The 19,725-nt window shown below is 54.4% G+C and overlaps 1 protein-coding gene across 2 annotated transcripts in view; it reads right to left on the bottom strand.

Annotated features, from left to right (window-relative positions):
• The window catches only part of Chst3 (carbohydrate sulfotransferase 3), a 35,480-nt gene extending 17,063 nt beyond the window's left edge, over nt 1–18,417 (bottom strand). The window contains exon 1 of one of the 2 annotated variants that reach the window (XM_046419824.2): nt 18,065–18,417. The gene's annotated coding sequence lies outside the window, so the exon portion shown is untranslated. Of the gene's footprint in view, nt 1–13,814; nt 14,335–18,064 lie in introns of those variants that run through there. The other variant, XM_046419823.2, reaches the window with a different exon arrangement.
• Nucleotides 18,418–19,725: the final 1,308 nt, after the last annotated feature.

The raw sequence follows: 19,725 nt of genomic DNA on the forward strand, positions 1-19,725 counted from the left end.
GTGGTAAACCACCAGCTGTGGAAGACAGGAGTGGAGACGCAAGTGCTGGCTCAGCCTCAGATTCCCTCAGAAATCGGTGAGGGAGCTTGAGGGGACTGGAGAATAAGGGTGAGAAGTGGGACCCATTTTAACTTACAATTTCTTGCACTGTTTGGATTTATCATCATGTTTATTTATTACCCTTTTCAAAATAAAAGGCGATGGTGATAAAAATAAATTGGAATTAAAAGAGGATATGGTGGGGGGCGAATAGAAGGTCATTGGATTAGACAAGGAGGGGGATGGGAATGGGAAAGACAGTAGGATGAACTGGACAGAACTTTCCTGTGTTCATATATGACACACGACCAGTGAAACTCCACGTACAGCCTCAAGGATGGGAAGTTCTACTCTATGAATGTCAAAATACACTCCACTGTCATGTGTAACTAAAAAGAAGAGCACATGGAATTAGGCCCCAATCCACTGCCCTGCACACATTAAACAGTGCTGAATGTCCATCTGCGTGACCAAGTCCACCTTGTTAGTTTTGTGACAAAACTGACCCAGAACAAGCAGGGCCTGACGAAGACGGTGACTGTGCAGGGTTCTGACATCTTGAACCACAGGCTGCTGTTAACCTGGGGACAGCAAAGAGTTTTCATCCCACGAGCAAAAGCCAACAGATTGGTATGGGCATCCAGAGCACAGTGAGGAGAAACAGGCTGAGAGCAAGCTTGTTTTCCGCAGGAAAGAATATGGCGGTTAATTAGTGATGTGGCCATGTGTGCAGGATCGGGGAAGAGCTGGCCTCTGTGTCACATATTTGCTATTTCAATTTTAGGAGGAGCAGGTTAAGGCAGGCCAGGAAGCTTCTGGGCCCTCGAGTTTTTTCTACCCTTACTCTTCAGGTGTCTGTTATTTCTGTGTTGGTCATGCTCATTACTGCAAAATTCTGTGCTCTACTGTAGTGACAGGGCCACATCAATATTTATATCAGCTAAATAGCTTAGCTGTGGTGAACTGAGCTGCTATAAATATTTAGCATGGTTGTGCCCTTCAACACATGACTGGATAAAGAAAATGTGGTACATGTACACAATGGAATATTACTGAGTCATAAATAAGAATGAAATTATGGCATCTGCCAGTAAATGATGGGACTGAAAACAACCATGCTAAATTAAATAAGCCGATCCCCCAAAACCAAAGGCCAAATGTTCTCTCTGATACGCAGATGCTAACACATAATAAGGGGGCGGAGGGGGGGTAGAACAGAAGTTAATTGATTAAACAAAGAGGGAGGGAAAGGAGGGACGGGAAAAGGAAAGATAATAGAATGAACTGAACATAACTTTCCTATGTTCATATATGAATACACGACCAACGTAACTCCACATCATGTACAACTGCAAGAATGGGAAGTTATATTCCATATATGTATAATATGTCAAAATACACTCTACTGTCATGTATACCTAAAAAGAACAAATCATAAAGTATAAAAAAAGTAATGGAAAAAAAAAGCAAAGAATAAAGCTCCTTAGGTGATTTTAATCTAGAATCAGCAAAGATCAAGACTATTTTATTTATTTATTTTTTTTAAAAAAAAATATATATATATATATTTTTTTAAGTTTTAGGTGGACAGAATATCTTTGTTTTATTTGTGTGGTGCTGAGGATCGAACCCGGTGCCTCACACATGTTAGGCAAGCGCTCTACTACTGAGCCACAACCCCAGCCCCAAGACTATTTTAGACCACCCAACTCCACTACCCCAGGGCAACTCAGAGATGGCAGCAGTTTCGGCCTGATGGCGGTCCACACTGGTGGGGAGACGGGGTGCTGGCTCTCTTGCTAAGCAGGCCTGGATGCCAGGGGAGGGGTCTGTGCTCCTTGTTTTATTCAGGACACAAGTTCTTGAGGAGCTTCCAGGATCATGTATGAGTGACCCATTCAAAACCAGCTCCCCTAAATAGTGCAAAACACCACGGACTCCCCTACACCACGGACTCCTCCTCAGCTCCAAAGGTCGATGGATATAACTGATACACAGGACTCGGATGAGCTTTGAGGGACTTAGGCTAAGGGGAAAAAAGCCAATCCCAAATGATTCCATACTACACGATGCCATTTACATAAAATCCTTGAAGTGACAACATTATAAGGATGAAGCCAGATTGGTATTGCCAGGAGTTGAAGAAGGGGCAGGTACAGGAGAGGAGTGAGTTCATCCCTGGGCGACACCAGGGATCCCTGAGGTGGTGACACTGTATCTCCACTGTAGCAAGGTCAATATTCTAGTGGCAATATGGGACTGAAGTTCTGTAAGACGTTGCCACTGGGGGAAGTCGGGTAATGACTTCAGGTGTCATTGCTTCTCACCTCAGTAGTAGGGATCTAACCCAGGGGTGCTCTGCCACTGAGGTACATCTCCAGCCCTTTTTACCTTGAGACAGGGTCTCACCGAGTTGCTCAGGCTATCCTTGACCTTGCAATCCTCCTGCCTCAGCCTCTTGAGTTGCTGGGACTGCAGGTGAGCGCCACTGCACCTGGCTTCACTGTATTATTTCTTAAAGCTGCCTATGAGGCTGGGGGTGTGGCTCAGTGGCAGCGTGCTTGCCTGGGCCTGGTGTTTGATTCCCAGAATCACAGGGGAAAAAAAAAAAAGTATATTAAAGGGGAAAAACAAAGCAAACTCAACTGGCTTCCACGACAGTAGGCAGGGTTTAAAGAGCTCTTTGCAAAATGGAGTTAGAGGTGGGGCAATGGGACTCAAACAGCCTTCCTGGGACAGAAAATGAGCCAGTCCAGTCTGGCCTTTGCACAGCCAAGGGCTGCTGGCCCTCCTGGGGTCTGTTCATGTGCAATAAGCGTGGGGGCTTGGGAGGAGAAGGCTGAATGAGGAAACAAGACCTTGATGAGGAAGCTCCATCCTCGAGGTAGGGGACAGAGAAAGAGGGCCTTCCACTCCTCCAAAATCAAGTTCAACCTCTTCCCCGGGGAAAACCTGGCCCACTCCATCTTTCCAACTGGACTCCCCTCACTGAAACCTCCCCCTGGCAAAACAGGCCTCACCCTTAGCAGAGGACACACAGACTGAAGAGGACAGAGCTGGCCTGGGAACCCACATCTGGGTAAAGACTGTGGCGGTGGGGGGTGCTGTATCTCAGTGGCAGCGCGTTTGCCTAGTGTGGCCCTGGCTTCAATCCCAGCACCGCCAAACGGAAGGAAAAATGAAGAATGCCATGAGCTGGGGAGGACCCTGAATGAGGGGCCAGACACCCCTGGCTTCTTCCAGCTCCATAACTCACACCGTGGGACCCCAGGTGTCTGCCTGGTACTCTCTACTCATTTGTAAAACAAAGTTAGTCGTCGGGTGGGATGAGGTCCCTATGTTTATGATCTTACAGTTCTGAAGGTCACAAGTTCACAGATTCACAGCCCTAAGATCTAGGGGTCACAGGCCTGCCCTCCTCCTGGAGGCTCCAGGGGAGCAGCTTTCTGGCCTCTAGAGGCTGCCGGCTTTCCCTGGCTCCTGGCCACTCCTCCATCTCCACAGCCAGCCATGGCAGCTGGGCCCTCCTCATGCTGCTTTCTTCTGACTCCTTTTTTGTAGGCAAATCTCCTTCTACCTCCCTCTTAGAAGGGCCCTTGGGATTCTAGTTAGGGCCTCCAGGAAAATCCAAGACAACTGTCCATCTCGAAACCCTTAACTTTACGAAGTCTGAAAAATCCCTGTACCACAGACACACCCATATGGACATCTTTAGGGGCCCTGTCCAGCCTCCCATAGGTGCCTGCCTCCCTGCATGGATACTGGGAGTCAAACGTCTGGCAGTATCTGATGAGGCCAGGGGTGCTGAATTTTGGGGGGCGTGAGAATCGTTTTGACAGCTTTTCAGAAATATCAGCGCCTGGAGTTAGCCCTGAAGATTCTGAGGAGTGTGTTCTGTGCTTGGGAATTTTTATAAGCTCCCTGATGATGGAGGGCAGCCAGGGCTGGGGCTGAAGTCCACGTGAGCAATCATCCTTACGCCCCACAGCTGCTTAGCACCAAACCTCAGGGCCCAGGAGCTGTTCAATAAGTGCTTGTTGAATTGGACTGAACTGAGTCACTCCTGGGCTCCACGGCCCTGGGTGGAGCGGGAGGGCTGAGGGAAAGGGGTTTCTGGCCACGGCATCAGGGCCTGAAGAGAGGAAGAATGCGGCTCTGTGGACAGACAGGGACTGAGGCCTCCGAGTCAACCTCACACCCAGCAGTGGCCGCCTGGGGGACTGGAGTCCTTTCTCCTCTCCAAAGTGCAGCCCAGGGGGCCAGCCAGGGCAGGATCCAGTCATCAACGGGCCATTGTCACTGGAACAGAGGGGCTCTGTGCCCACTGAACACTCCCTCCCTGAGCAGAGCTGCTCCCAGATGAGCGGGCTTTTGGAGGGCTGGGATGCTAGGGAGGGGGTGTGGGGCCCCAGGCTACAGTGGAGGATTAGGGGTGGGGGCTGAGTGTCCCCTGTTCCTTCCTACGGTCTCCTGAGTCAGCAGGCTGCGATGCTGCGAAAGGGTCTGATCAACGTTGGGAAGCCAGAGACAGCCAGTGACACCCCCAGACCCCACCAGAGCCCATGGGGTCCGCGTTCCCCATGGGACAGTCATGCTTGACCTACCTTTTTCTCTTAAAAAAAAAAAAAAAACCCAGGAAGGTGAAATCCACAGGTAAATGGAGTCTTTCATTGCCAGTATTTTTGAGGAGGCTGGGAGGGTTTTATGTTCTCTGGGTTCAGGATTTGTGAGGCAGGTAATTCAACCAGGGCTGCGCATGATCGTCTCTATGCTAACAGAGCTTTTATACATTCAGCACTCGACGGGAACAGTGTGAGCTGGATTTTAGGAGGGTGGTGTTAAAGGTCCAAAGACAAGGCCTGGCCAGCATCCTGGAAAATCCCAGAGATCCACACTTATTTTTTTTATTTTTGGTACCAGGGATTGAAACCAGGGGCACTTTACCACTGGGCCACATCCCCAGCTCTTTTTTGTATTTTATTTAGAGACAGGGCCTCACTGAGTTACTTAGGGCCTGCTAAGTTGCTAAGGCTGGCTTTGAACTCGCGATCCTCCTGCCTCAGCCCTTGGAGGTGCTGGGATGACAGGCGTGTGCCCCCACGCCCAGCAGAGATGTACACTTCTTGTAGTAACCACCATCCATTCTTATCTCTTTAGTAAAGCAGGACCCCCAGTGGGCTCTGCAAGGGAGCACTGCCCTAAATATGTGCTAGGAGGAACGTCTCAAAGTGGGGCCCCGGCCAGCAATATTAGCATCACCTGGGGACTTGGAAAGGCAAATCCTCAGGCCACACCAGATCCAAGGAGTCAGCATCTTGGGGCCAGAGCAGCAAACTGCTTCCACAAGCCCTGCCCAGGGGGCTTGATGCACACTTAGGACTGAACGCCACTGTGCCAGAGGAGTGGTTTTCAAACCGAATACCTTTGACCAATTTAGTAGTTCAGGCAAGCTTTTTTTTTTTCCCTCTTTCCTTTTTAATAGAACGGTATTATGTAGAGTAGAAAATATCAGAGGGCCTCATGTAATAAGGATAAATACAGGTTTCATAGGCTTTTGTTTCAGTTATGTGTGTTTGTGTCTGAGGTTTTGGTCAAAGGAGTTTAAAAACCAGTGTTTAGAGCTGAAGGTTCTCATGGACACCGGCCCCCCTTTCCCAACGGGGACCCAATGGAGAGGCTTTAAAGATGGTGGCCTGAGAGTTCCCCTGCAGTCCCCGCAGGGAGGACAGGTGCTGCCCAAATTCCACTCAGCTCTTAAAGGCTGAGCCCAAACCCCACATGTCCCCAGAGCCATCCTTGATCCTGCCCTATTAGCTATTATCAATCTCCAGGGGACTGGCACTGACCCCCACCCTTTTGCACTCCCGATTCTCATGCCAGCTCCGTGGGCAAGCCGGATCCTCCCCACCATCCTCAACTTCTATCTGGATGAGAACCAGGTTCAGAGAAGGCCCAAGGACCTGCCCAAGTCAAGGTTCAAGGAGGTTCAAGGCCAGGCTGCACAGGACAGGGTCCCTGTGGCCCGCTCCTTCCCAGCACCACGGATCTCCACCTCCTGCCGCTCCTGTGGGCTCCACCCTGTCCCACTGCTCAGCCCTGGGTAAGGATGTAAGAAAGGAGGAAGGAAGGACGTGGGGAACACGAAGGGAGGGGATGTGTTCGGGGTCATGGACAACCAGTATGTAGCTGACCTTCCCCCTCACACTGGGCTCACAGGTGCAGATCTGGGGAGACAGCCTGAGAGGGGTCTGGACATCACCTCGCTGTGCCTTGAAGACTGCTTTTGGCCCACTGAGCTGTGCTGAGTACAGGCTCCTCAGAGGCCATCTCCAAGGGCTGGACAGGACAGCAGGACAGCTGTCACCTGGTATGGGGGGAAGCTTCCCCACATTCCTACAGGATGCCCCCTCCCTGGTCCCTCAACCTGGCTGCTCACCACGGCAGTTCCTGGCCTCTGCCTTCTTGTTTGAAAAAGCAGGGCCCACCACACAGAAGCACCTGAGGACTTGGAGGCTGTGCCTGAGTCCCTCGAGCAATGCTGCTCGCAAAGCAACCCTCTGCACCGGTCTTGTCGTCAGACAAGCTGTAGGGAATGAGCGGTCACCCTGTCAAGGAGGTGAGCTGATCTGTGGTCCTGGACACACTCCTGGGAAGCCTATAGGAGCAGGGGTTAGAACCTGTGGCTGGAGCCCTAAGCCTGCAGAGGTCCCAGGCCCTGCTGAGCCACTCTCTGCTGTGTGACCCACGGTGCAGACTGACTTCTCCGGCTTCATTTCTCCTTGGTCAAACAGGGACAGCACTGCTACCTCACAGGGTTGCCATGAAGTCAGACATGGGACAATGGCTGTTACTAGGTCGCAGGTGCCTCGCAGAGAGGCAGGGTTCCACTCAAGACAGGGGTGGTGTTACTATTACCAAAGGCTCCGTGGACAGCCTTTCCCAACAGGTGGCTCTGAGCCAGGCGGTAGGGGACTAAAAAAAAAAAAATCAAGCTTACAAGACTCTGAATATATAGTTTAAGCCCCAGCCTGGTTGAGTCTGACCACCCTTGCCCCCCGCCGCACCCAAGCTGTGGCTCCCTGCCTTGCAAGACAAGAGTAGGCAAAGGAGAAGGGGCAGCAGGGTGCATAGGGCAATCGGGGAGCCTGGAGGAAGCCGGGCAGACAGGCTGGGGCTGGCTCCCAGGCACACAGGGATGGGGGGCCCATCTGTCTGCGTGAGTGGAGATAAAGGTGACTTCTGATGGTGGGCAGCCACTTAGCAATAATCGTAAGCAATTATCATAATAGTCCTCAGGCAGAGGTGGTCTGTGCAGGAGCCCTGAACTATTACCAGGCCTGCTTATGTTCCAGGCCGTGCCTTGGTTTACCTATTCACGGGGGGCCCAATGGAGTCAGATATCAATTGCTTTAAAGCGGGACTGGGCTAGACAGGGTGGCTCACACAGGTAATTCCAGCGATTTGGGAGGCTGAGGCAAGAGAACCACAAGTTCAAGGCCAGCCTTAGCAACTTAGCAAGATCCTTTCTCAAAATATCAAGAGGGCTGGGAGTTCGGTCCTGGAGTGCTGGCCTAGTGAGGCCCTGGGTTCCATCTGCAGTACTGGGGGACAAAACTGGACGGGACTAGGGACTTAGCTCAGTGGCAGAGCAGTTGCCCAGCACGCAGAAGGCACTGGGTTTGATCCTTAGATCCTCAGCACCACAGAAACAAATGGGACGATTTAAGAGCAGCTCACACACACACACAATTAACATTACTGGTTGCCTCCGTGGAGGGTCCTGGGTGTCTGAGGCACAAGAAAGAAACTTCACCATATATCTTCTTATACCTTTTCAATTTTGTACCATGGATGTATATTATAAAATTTAATAAAATTAACAATGACATAAAAGTAGGTACCAGTTATCTACCTGTAGAAGTAGAGGCAAAGCTCTCACAAGGTTAGACTCCTCTGCTTTAGAAAAGCCATTTTAATAGGCCTTTAAATTTAAGTAGCAACCAAGGCAAAATCCTGCACCAGCAAGGGAAATGGACAAGAAGAAGCAAAACGGCTCCTAAAATCTGGAGAGAACTGGCCTGGTGAGTGCTGCTTGGTGACAGGAAGGCCAGTCCCTGCCTCCTCCAGAAGGAAACTGTCCCTCTGTCTTTCTCTCTGCAGAAAAGAAAACTTGAGTCTTGAGTCCCTTTTCTTTCCAGCTGAGGGAACTGAAAGCCTCCCTTAGCCTCAGTGTCCTCCCCTGGAAAATGGGGCTAATCAGGCCTCCCTTGGGAGGTGGTGGCAAGGCGCCATTCGGCACAGGCCTGCAGCCGGCCCCTCCTCCCCAGCTGCCTGGCAGAGGGCGGCAGCAGCTGCAGCAGCCTGGCATCCTGCACCCACAGACTGGGGCGAGGAGGCTGGCACTGGGCCCCTGCTTGACTCATATTCCTTTCCAGGTCTGCCCGCCAGCCCAGGACAGGCGCAGATTTGCGGATTTGCGTCCCAATGCTCCTTCCCAAAAGGAGTCAGCCGGGGTTTAAAGAAACCTCTCAGCCCACAGGGCCACATAAGCAGAGTGAGGGCCACGGCATTCTCTGCCACCTCCGACAGGGATCTGCGACCTCTGTGAGGCTCGGAGCCGGGGCCCACGCTCTGAGACAGACGCTGCCTGGCGCTTCCTGTCCGCACTGCACAAGGCACTGGCAATAGGACTGCACCCCTCTTGCTGTGGTTCTCTGGTTGGCTTGATGGCACCTCTGGAGTTGGATGGGCAGGGTTTGCAATCTGGCTGTGCACCCTGGACAAGTCACCGGATCCCTCTCATTGCTGGCATTTGCAAAATAGGACACCCTTCGTGCCATCAGAGGGATGTACATAAATGACTCTGCCCAAGGATGCTTCAACCAGAGGGCCTTCTGACACCCCATGGTGTCCTCTGGAAGGCAGAGCCGCTGATCCACCTGACTGCCCTCTAAGGTGCGGCCTGGTGCTGGGCACACAGCTCGGCCAGGCTCTGCTCTCCTCAGTCTGATCCCCACACAAGAGCCACACTATTTGCAAAGGAGAAGCAAACACAGGCTCCGGGGCTGTCCCCTCCCAGGCCATATTCCAGTCAGGGGCTGGCATGGCCCCTGAGAGCTCCTAAAAGTGGAGGCTTTCTGGGCCCATCACCATTTCCAGAAGCTTCTGCTTCAGCAGTGTGTGTGAGTGGGGGCCATGGCAGAGAGCAGGGCAGAGAGCAGGGGCGTGGGAGACAGTGGCTGGGGAGGAGAACCCGGGGCAGAAAGCAGGGGAGCTGACCTGGCCTGGCCACCTGGCCAGGGACTCTGGGCACTGAGGTCACCAGGAGAAGCACAGAGGGCAGACTGGCAGGTGGGCGGCAGACAGGAGACTCGGTGATGTCATGTTTTCCACCAAATGACTCAATGACTCGCCCTGGGCGATGAATGGCGAGCTGTGTGCGGTGCCTCCAGGATGACCTGGCATCGTCCCCCCTCCCCGGTCACCTCCTGTCCTCCCCACCCCAGGGACCCCAGGCTACATCCCGGTAGTTCCTGACTCATTTCCATGCTGCTTCTGCCACGTCTCTCCAATCTCTACTTTGAGGGGGGACCGAATGCCAGGAAGACGTGGCTGTCACGGCTGCCTCTGTGTCCCTCTGTGTCCCTCTTGCCTCTCTGGGTTTTGGTTTCCTTATATGCAACATGGAGACACTGCTAATGACCTGGCTGGCTTTGATGGGGCTCAGTAAGAATGTCTACAAAGCACTCGGCAGCCAGTGGATACTCAGAAATGGTCAGTGTGACATTCGGGGGCCTCTATGATCTGACCTCGGTTTACTTTTCTACTTGAACTTAAAAATCTATACTATCTTCAATCCCCAGCATAAAAATCACACACACACACACACACACACGCACACACACCAAAGGACGTGTAAAATCGTTGGTGTTTCTTAATGCTGTGCCTCAGGCACTGCTCCGAGCACTTGTATAGAAACACATTTTCCACTCATGTCACCGCGCCCGGCTGAATTTTCTTATCTTTGTGTCTCTGGCCAACTTCCCTTCGAGAAGCCGTCCTCAGTCCTTCCTCACGGCCACAGGTCCACCCATCACAGCTGGACTCCAGGTGTCCCAGGGTCCAGAGTCTCCTTGGCTTTCTGCAGGGGAGTAGCTCTCGCCCCAGCCAGGCATGTAGCACATGGGCAGGGAATAGCAAGCCCCCAGGCCATGGTGGAGGGGCACTGCTTCCGTGAGGATAAACGGAGGGCTGGAGCTGGAACCTCAGGGCGGCTCCTCCCCGCTCAGGGACACAGCCTGCCGGATGGCCTCCTTCTCTCTGCTCAGGGGAACTCCCGCAGCCCTGGGGCCTGCATTGCCTGACTTTCAGGCCTGGACCCTGGAGCAGCTGGACTCATGTTTGGGGCCAGGCCTGGGAAGCACGTGCTGGTAGGTCCAGCCCACATAATCCACAGGTGTCCATGGGTGGGCGGGCGGGCAGGCAGGGACAGGACAGAGGGACCCATTCCTAGATCCCAGCCCAGTGCCCACAGGATAATGAATGACCTTGTGAGGCGGTGTACCTCGGGTCCCACTTTCCTGCTCCAGGCGCACATCAGCTGCTCCTCCCATTCACCACCACCCTCCCCACGCAAGGACCATGCCCTGACAAGTGTCCTGAACCGGACGTCCCACCCCACAGCCAGCAGCTCCTCGAGGTTCCCACCCCCACCTATAGCCCACCCCTCAACCTCTCACGCACACGTGCCGCACACCTGTGGCTGTGCTGACTAAGCACAGGGGACACAAAAGTGAACACAGCTCGTTACCGGGCAGAGACCACAGACCACTGAGCCTGCCACCGCAAGGCAGCGGGTGACACCGTGAGGGGGATCGGAAGCAGCCACAAGGAGGGCCTCACTCTGGCTTCCAGGGGGAGGAGACGTCCAGGCCACGGGCAAAACAGGAGGGGCCTCCTGGACAGCTAGAGAGGCCACGAGAGCAGGCTGTGTGACCTTGGGAAACGGGGACAGTTGGGAATTTGGGACACTGTGTCCCAGTAAGGGCTGGTAAAAGAAGAGGCCAGGGAAGAAACATCTGCTGATAGGTGACAGGGCGCATGGAAGCCATTTGTCACCCCAAGCGGATACGTGTTCACTCCAGGGTGGGGCTCCTGTCTTGCTGGAAGGCCTCATGGGGGACAGAGGCTCCAATCGGCAAGTCCCCCTTGCTCGCTTAAACCACGGGAGTGGACACTGGGCCTTGCAAAGAAACGCCTTGCCCGGGGCTGCAGGGTGCTGGGCTCCGACCTGGGGGAGGTTGAGCTCCCACTTCACCTGCAGTGTCCACAGCGGGCTGGGAGATGCCTCCCACCGGGCTTCCCTGCCCGGACCCCCAGCATGCCTGGCCACAGGCGGGAGGTGGGTCCCTTTGGGCCATTTCTTGTCGGCAGTGCAGCCGCAGCAGGACAGATGCAGGTCACGCTGTGGGAGGGCAGGGGCTCAGGCGCCAGCCTCTGAGCTCCGGCCTGGGCTCACTGCAGAGGCCGTGGACGTGGGCAGCTCCCCCAGACCGTCTGGCTGTTCTCCTTTCTGTGACCTCAGGAGCTTCCTGGGAGAGCTCAGGAGGGGACGCCCAGCAGGTGCACAGGGCAGCCAGCTGTTGCTGTCACTGTTTCCTAGGTGCCCCGCCCCAGACACCTGCGCCAGGTGCGGAGTGAAGGAGAACCACAGCATCTGTCAGACTGAATCCAGGACAGGGTCCCTGCTTGGTGGCTGCTTCCATTGCTCATTCTCTGCGGAGGATGCTCTGGGTTCTGAGCTCAGGGCCTCTGCAGACACGCACCTGTCCTTGACCCCGAGGGCCAAGGGCTGGGCTCCTCTGCCCCCTGAGAAGCCTCTGGCAGTCTCCAGAGGAAAGCTGGTGCCCACGGCCTGGCCCTGCCCTTGGCTGGAGTTGTGAAATTCCTTGTTGAAACTCAGCGCAGTCACAGCCAGGGGGTGGCCCCGTTTGTTTTCAAAATATTTCCTCAGATAGCACTTCTCTGGCTCAGAGGGCGCCTTAGCACTCTCCAGAATCCTGCAGATGGTGAGGCAGCTGGAGGGGAGGGAGGAGAGGGATGCAGGGAGACAGCAGTGGAGGCCCGAGCCAGCTCTCAGGTAGCATGAGGTTGGCACAGGGGCCACAGTGTGACACGTGCGAAGGTGAGCATGCACATGCAGGGCGGAAAGCCCAACCGATCTGTGATCACAGACAGCAAACGTCTCAGCTGTGGAACCTTCTTATGAACCAGAGCTTTCCTCATCCGTCCAACAGACAGAACAGAAAAGGGACAGGGACCTGCCACCCCTTCATCAAGCCCCTAAGGGTTCCCCTGCACCGAACCCGGGGGTTCCAAGGAACCTAGTTGAAAACGCTTACAGCTGAGGCTGTTACTCTCACTCCCGGGAGAATCAGCACACACAGTGTCTAAAAATATGCACTTCCTGTGGGAAGATGAGATTATCTTTCCAGTAAATTCTAAATAGAGTCTAGCATAGGGAATGCCACGCATCTTAGAGAACTGGGGCTCAAAGCATGTGAAGTATTGATCTCATTCACTGACAGGTTTGTGGGTACCCCTACAATGCCCTGTGTGCTTGCACTCAAGACTGATTAGCAACACTAACACATACCTAGCTCTCACTGTGTGCACTTTTAGATTCTTTATGTCTATTAACTCACAACCACATGCTACAGTTGGTTACGGTTACCATTCTCCTCTTACAAACTGGGAAACTGAGGCTCAGAGAGGTTAAGTACTTGTCTAAGGCCACACGGCACTTTTGTCCATGATGATACATGCACTGTTGTGTGAGTGTGTGGTTATGCCCTTCTCCTACCAAGAGCACAGGACATAGCTCACCCCATAACCCCGGCAGCCTGGCAGCAACAGGACAGTGACAAGACCCTGGGCCTCAGGCAGTGCCCTCCCAGATCCCAGAGGTTTCCGTGTTTGCAGACCCACCTTGTCAAAGTCACATACAATGGGAGGCCCCTGGTCATTGCCTGGCTTCCAACCCACTGAGGAACTGCCCCAGCCAGAGCTCCTGTCTCCCCTTCTCACTGTGTGCTAAGTTTAGAGTCAGTCACCAAATAAACTGCCATCATTAAGTGATGAAGAACCCGCTTCCTATCTCAAAGACACAAAAATGTACAACAATGCTTGAGCCTCGGGAATCCATCAGTGCCACAGTCACCACCTCTCCCTGAGCTGACGGGACTACAGTCAAAATCAACCTGTGTCAAAACAAAAGTAAAAATTAAAAAGGGATAGGGATGTATCTCAGTGGTAAAGCAGGCCTAGGTTCAATTCCCATTACTGGAAAAAAAGAAAGAAAAAAACTTGACATTCGGGTTGGCCTACAGAGAAAACCAATACTTTTTATTTTTGATACCAGAGATCTAACCCAGGGGCACTGAGTCACATCCCCCTCCCTTTTTACTTTTTTATTTTGAGACAGGGTCTTGCTAAATTGCCGAGACTCGCCTCAAACTTTCAATCCTTCTGCCTCAGCCTCTGAGCTGCTGGGATTATAGGCCTGTGTGGCGGACACATGGCTTTTGAGGGTTTCTTGACAGATTAGATGTAACCCAGACAATAACTCAGATAAATCCACCCTAAAGCAACATTTAAGATGCAAAGCTTCCTCAGATGTCACAGAACTGGAGAAAAGCCCCAAGATCAAAGTCAAACCCACCAATCAACCTGCTTTCCCCCCCCCACCCCCGCCAGGGGCGGGGGCTGGGACTTACCCAGAAGGAGCAGGGCTGGGCCCCGGGGAGGTCTTTTCTCCCACATGTTCTTCCTTTCTGCAGCCACCAGCACAAGGACTGGCCGCAGAGGGTGTGCGTCCTGACTTTTGAGGCTCCCAAAGTCTAGGGGGAGGGACTTCCCAGGGAGGGGGCAGGTGTAACCACAAATAAGAACCTCCCAGGCTGGGAGAGGTGGTGTTTACCATGGCACTTGCAGAGGCTGCTCAGGGAAGTGGGGTGTTGACCTTCCCCTCTTCCTCCAGGTCCTTTGTAAAGAGTCTTCCCCAGGCCCAGTAAATTTCCAGGGCCCAGAGAAAACCCACAGTCCCTCAACACAGAGATATCTTTGTGAGGCGGGGTGGGCATGGCGGAGGAGGGCTTGGGTGCCAATGACACGAAGCTGCTTGTGCTCAGGGGCTCCCAAGGCTGCCCCCTCCCTCCACACTGGCAGGGGACCAGGAGCCACCAGCTAGGTTTGGGCCCATGGAGACTGAAGGCTGAACCAACTGTCTGGGCCTGCTAGGGGCTTCCCACTCCCAACTGTGGAATCTGCACGCACAGAGCAGAGCAAGCAAGCACGTCCTATGGTCTTTGGGCCTCCAAGAAGAAAAGGTGACAAATTCCATTTCTATTTAAGGAAAGAAGATCGCTGATTCTCCTGCTGTGTTACATCACCAAAGTCAGAGTCCACTCTGAGCATCCTTCTCAGCTAAGATGCCTTGGGCCCCTGCAGTACCACTGCTCAGCAGAGACACTCCCAGCCCCTCCCAGGGCTTCACCCACCACCTGACAAGGTTTTAAGTCCCTCCCAGGGGAGGACAAAGATGATAGCAGTTGCCCCTCAGCTGGGGCGGCTTCTCCCTGTACCCTGTGTCCCAGATTCCATTCTGGACAGTGTGTCCACTCTGCCCTGGAGGAGGAGCAGGCTCCAGTATCTCTGCAGCCTCACACTCTTGGAACCAGCCCAGGGCGAAGTGGGCAGAGGCCAGCTGGGCTGGGCTAACCCAATGCCCCTTACTTCCTTTTAAGAGTGTCAGTTTTTTCTTACTATGGACACGTATATCAGAAGCACTGGGTTGGATGAGCTGGGCGGGGCAGAGCAGTGAGGACCCTGCCCCAGCAGGGGTACCCTTCTCAGTCCTGGGGGGCAGTCCAGGGGTGCAGAACACCAGCCAGATGGAGAAACACAGCTGGGGACCCTGAAGCATGGCGGCAGCTGCTACCCTCCTGACCCTGGGTGACCATCACACCTCTCAGAGCCTCATTTCTTCATGTGTACAGTGAGGCCAACATAACCACTGTCCCTCTGAAGGGTGACTATGTGACAGCACAGCCAAGAACCAGGAACCATGTGACTATCATGTCCCCAGTCTGCCCACCCATCTCTTCAGATGACCACACATTGTAGAGGAGTCTAGCTCTTCAGAGCCCATGGCAGGAATGGACAGACAGCTGTGACATGGTCCCAACTAAGTGACAACAGGAATTGGCAGGCGAGGGCTGATTTCCCCAGGTAACAGGTGATGCTGGTGAGGGCCAAAGGGGAGAGGAAGGTGGTAATCTATCTGAGGATGGATTACTGGCATTCCTCCCTACCAGAAGTAGGGTCATGAGTGACAGCTGTGTCACCATTTCTCAGATTAACAGTGGACAATTTCTCATTAGAATTGCTATAGCATCTTCCACATTCACCATCCCCCAAACCTCCACTGTTTCCTGACTCCAGATCCACATAGAAGGCTCTAGAAGCCTGGTACCACCCAGCCTTTTCTTTCTTTCTTTCTTTGAGGATTGAACCCAGGAATGCTTTATCACTGAGCTACATCCCCAAACTTTTTAATTTTAGCTTTTTTTTTTTTTTTTTAACTTGGAGGCAGAGTTTTACTAAGTTTCCCAGGCTGGCCTCAAACTTATGATCCTCCTGCTTCAGACTCCTGAGTAGCTGGGATTACAGGTGTGTGCCACCATGCCCAGCTACCCCCAGCCTCGGATTCCCACAGCTATGGTATAACCCAGGCTCAGCAGGGAGGAGGAAAAAGGGACACAGTCAAGAGGCTCCTTGTTAACTTACTACCGTGTTAGTAAGCAGCATCAGAGTTGTTTCCTGGTTGCTATGGAGAATTCCATGATAGAGACAGCACAGTCAGGAGTCAGACTCTCCAGGTTCAACTCCTGGCCTTGTCTCTCATTGGCTACGTGACTTTTATAAAAAGTGACTTAACTTTTCTGACCCTCAGTTTCCTAATCTGTAAAAAGGAGATGAAATACTAACCTCGCTGGGATGTAATTGCTTCATGAGATTCTGTCTAAAGCTCCTGATTCCCAGAAGGCACGATGAAGGTGGAAAGGTGCAGAAATGACTGGATGTGTGTAGCGTGCTGCTTGAATCTGGGGGTGGCCAAGGCCAGAGGCCAGAGCACTCCCTCTCTCACCTGGGGCCACAGTCCTCAGTGCTGCCAATATGCTTTGCTAATTTCAGTATTTAGAAGTTGAAATGCACACTGCACCTACTCAGAGCTCTTCATGAGGGGGCGGGGCGGGGAGTGAGACATTTTCCATGACATGCCTAGGCCGCCCCCACGTCTTTGTGCACTCTCAGTCCCAGTTCCAGGAACAGGGGATGCTTCTGCTCCTCTGGGAAACTCATGCCACTGGCAGAGAAGAATCCACACCAATACTTAGTACGGGGACTGTGACGCCCCTCCACCTGCTGCCACCATCCAGCCAAGCCCTGGCTGGAAGACACAGCTCAGAGACCCTTCATGAGAGTTCTCTCCAGCCAGGCTAGCAGGAGCCAGAAAGAAGAGCAGGTGCTCCCCAATCCCACATGTCCCATGGTCTCTCTACCTTGGCATATGTCCACTAGCCTGGCCCATCTCTTTCTCCCATTAACCCATCCCTGTCCCCTAAAGCCAGGGTGTGGGAGGGTTGATGGAATCTACTCTTACTCTCTGCTGCACATGGACAGTTTTTCCCTAAGACCCCAATGAGTCTGCCAATCAGCATGTCATCTCCCACTCCATCCCCAGCTTAGCAGGACGAAGAAATGGGACTTTTTCTGCTGCCCTGGGAAAAGGAGAAGATAAAGTTCCATGCTAGCTCACAGGCACAGTGGAACATGCTGCGGATCTGCTTCCCCCAAAGATGAGGCAGAGTTCTCTCCAGCCACCCAGGACCCGACCTTTTCAGGAAGACCAATTCTAACCTGGCTGAAGTCCAGTGGGCTCAGCTCAGAGCCAGAGCAAAAGACATAAATTGTTGGTGTTACTCATCAAGCAACTACTTACTGAGTACCCACTGTGCCCAGAACTGCACCAGGTCCAGAAACATGCTCGGGCCTCAGAGTGCCCTGCATCAGAAACCAAACACAACTTCAGGTGCAAGAAAAATAAGTGTCTTCTAACTAACACCCTGGAGTCTCCCTCCTCCCCATGCATATAGCTCGACTCTCCTCACCCTGTCCCCCTGGAAGTCCCTCTGAGGAAGTACATCCGCTAGGGGGAAGGGTCTCTGCTTCCTTCCAAGGCCCTGTCACCATCAACCCCCAGCTGTCCAGCGCAGCGTCCGCCTGCAGGCTTTCCCACCCTGCTCACAGACCCCAGCACACCGATGTGAGATTACGCTCAGTCCCTCCTGCCTCCCGGCCTCGCCTCCGGAAGGGCTGTGCACACCCAGACACATCACCCAGACGCTGAGTTTCCGCACCAAACCTGCCCCTACCAGATCCTCTCCTGTCGAACCCGCAAAACCATCTGCACTGACTGCTTTCTCCTCCCCACTCCTCGGCCTCAGGATCTCCGTCACGACTTTCTAAAGTCCAGGCAGTCCGATCCCTGCCCCTGGCACTTTGGGGGCTCCCTCTCGCTGAGGGACTGCGAGGGCAGTAGACAAAGACCGTGGATCGAACTGGGAGAGATGGAGACGAGCCTGGGTTCAAAGCAACTCGCGGCGCTCCCGGAGTGTGCACTTGGGCTGGCTGCAGGCGCCTGGTCGGGGCGGCGTGTGCTAACACGCGTACGCGCTGTGCGTGGGGCTCGGGCGGCCAGGAGGCGCCGGTACCTGGCAGATGAAGATCGGGCGCCGCGGGTAGAGGCGCCTGCGTGGGGTTTCTCTGGAGCCGGGAGCCCCTCTCCCACCCTCCGCCTGCGCCTTCTTGCAAAGTTTGGTGCGGGCGCCGGGACCCGAAGGCACGGCTGGGCGGCCTCGGCCGAGCCGGGGAAGCGGTTCCGGGACTCCGGGGCCCCACTTACCCCGGCGCCGAGCCTCGTCCGACGAAGGCGGATCCGACTCTCCCCGATCGGCGTCCAGCGCGGGCAGCATCCGCTCGCAACTTCGCCCTCCTCTCTGGAGCCCCCGGCTGCAGCGGCTCCGCGGCGGGGCTCAGCGCCCTCCTTCGGCGGAGAGGAGGGAAGGAGGAGGAGGCGCGGCCCGGCCGCTCCGCTCGCCCGGCAGGAAGCGGCGCCAGGCGGGCGCCGTTTTGCGCCGCAAGCCGGCGAGCGAGCGGTCTTGCCCGGTGCCCTACCCGCTCGGCCCGAGTGGGCGAGCGGCCCGCGCCGGCGGCGGATTCCGGAACCGTGTCCTAGGAGCCCGGGCAGCCTCCTCCTCCCTCTCGGCTCCCTCCTCTGCCCTCCCCCTCCTCCCCTCCCTGCTCCGTTCTCACCCCACCCAGCTCCCACCCCGGCGCGCCCGGCAACTTGGGAACCGTTGGCGAAGTTGGCGATGCTAGGGCTGCGCGCCCTCTGGGCCTCTGGGGCGGGAGGAAGGGGAGCAGGGGGAGGAGCTGAGGGGGAGGGTACCCGCCCCCGGGGGGGCGCGCTCTCCAGGACCCTTCGGTGGGCCTTTGTTCCAGGCGCTGCACCTCCAACCGCGCGTCCCCGGGGACTTGCTGGGGACCGCTTGGATTCCCACCCCTCTGGGAGAGGCTGCTTGTCCTGGGCTGAGGAGATGAAGAGAGAGCCTGCGTGGAGATCCTGGTGGCTTCACCCTGCCGTAGACCCCTCCCCGCCGTTGCGTTACCCTCGCGCCCCCGGGAGACCCCCTCTTCTGCGCGCATTCTCGGCCAGCTCCTCCCAGGGGAGGGTCTTCCAGTCCCCCTGGGGCAGCGGGAGCTGAACTATGGTTTCCAAAGACCACAGCACCCACATCCTAGTCGGCAACGGGTCACCCACCCTCCCTTCTGTGCTTTCTTGCACAAGCAGCGTGTCCAAGACTCCCCCAATTCGGCATGATCCTGGAAGGGTCCTCGCCCGCTGACGCAGCCAGAGATGCTTGGCATTATCTTCAGACCTTTCCGGACAGTTGGCGCCTCTGATTTGGGGACTGCAAGGGGAGTAGGGACGGGCAGTGGCCAGCTAGGCAGTGCGTGGTTTGGGGCAGAAAGATCAGTTTCTCTAAGAGCTCAGTATTAGAACACAAACTCGAACTTCCCTGTCCCTCTCTGGAATCCTCGTGAATGCCATGTCAGGAGGAAGTCTTTGATTCGGTCTTGCCCGGGGTTTTCCTCCTGGGACTTCCTACTAGTACTTAGCATCATGAGCTAATTAAGGCCTAAGACAGCTGTCCTGACATTTAGCGGGGAGTGTATACGATTTAAACACAGCGAATTATTTCCTGTAAAGGAGAAGTAAGAAAATCTGAAAAGGGAAAACCTAGACGTTGGTACTTGGCTTTCCTCTTCTTCTCAACAAATGCAGAAAGGAGATAGCAGACATGTCTTAGGCATCAGATACTAAATCAGTTAGAACTGAGCAGTGCCCAGGCCTACCCAGGACCCCTTCTCTCAGATACAACAGTTAGAGGGTCCCCATTTCTTACCTGGGTGCAGACTAGCTAAGGCTTCTGCCAAGGCAGACTGGAGGGGCCTGGGCAGAATGCTCCAGATTAGGATGTGAGACCCTAGATGCTCTTTAGT

The sequence above is a fragment of the Marmota monax genome, unplaced genomic scaffold (assembly GCF_021218885.2).
Source record: "Marmota monax isolate L192 unplaced genomic scaffold, Marmota_monax_Labrador192_F-V1.1 WCK01_AAM20220418_F8-fsc00019, whole genome shotgun sequence".
Classification (NCBI taxonomy): Eukaryota; Metazoa; Chordata; class Mammalia; order Rodentia; family Sciuridae; genus Marmota; species Marmota monax.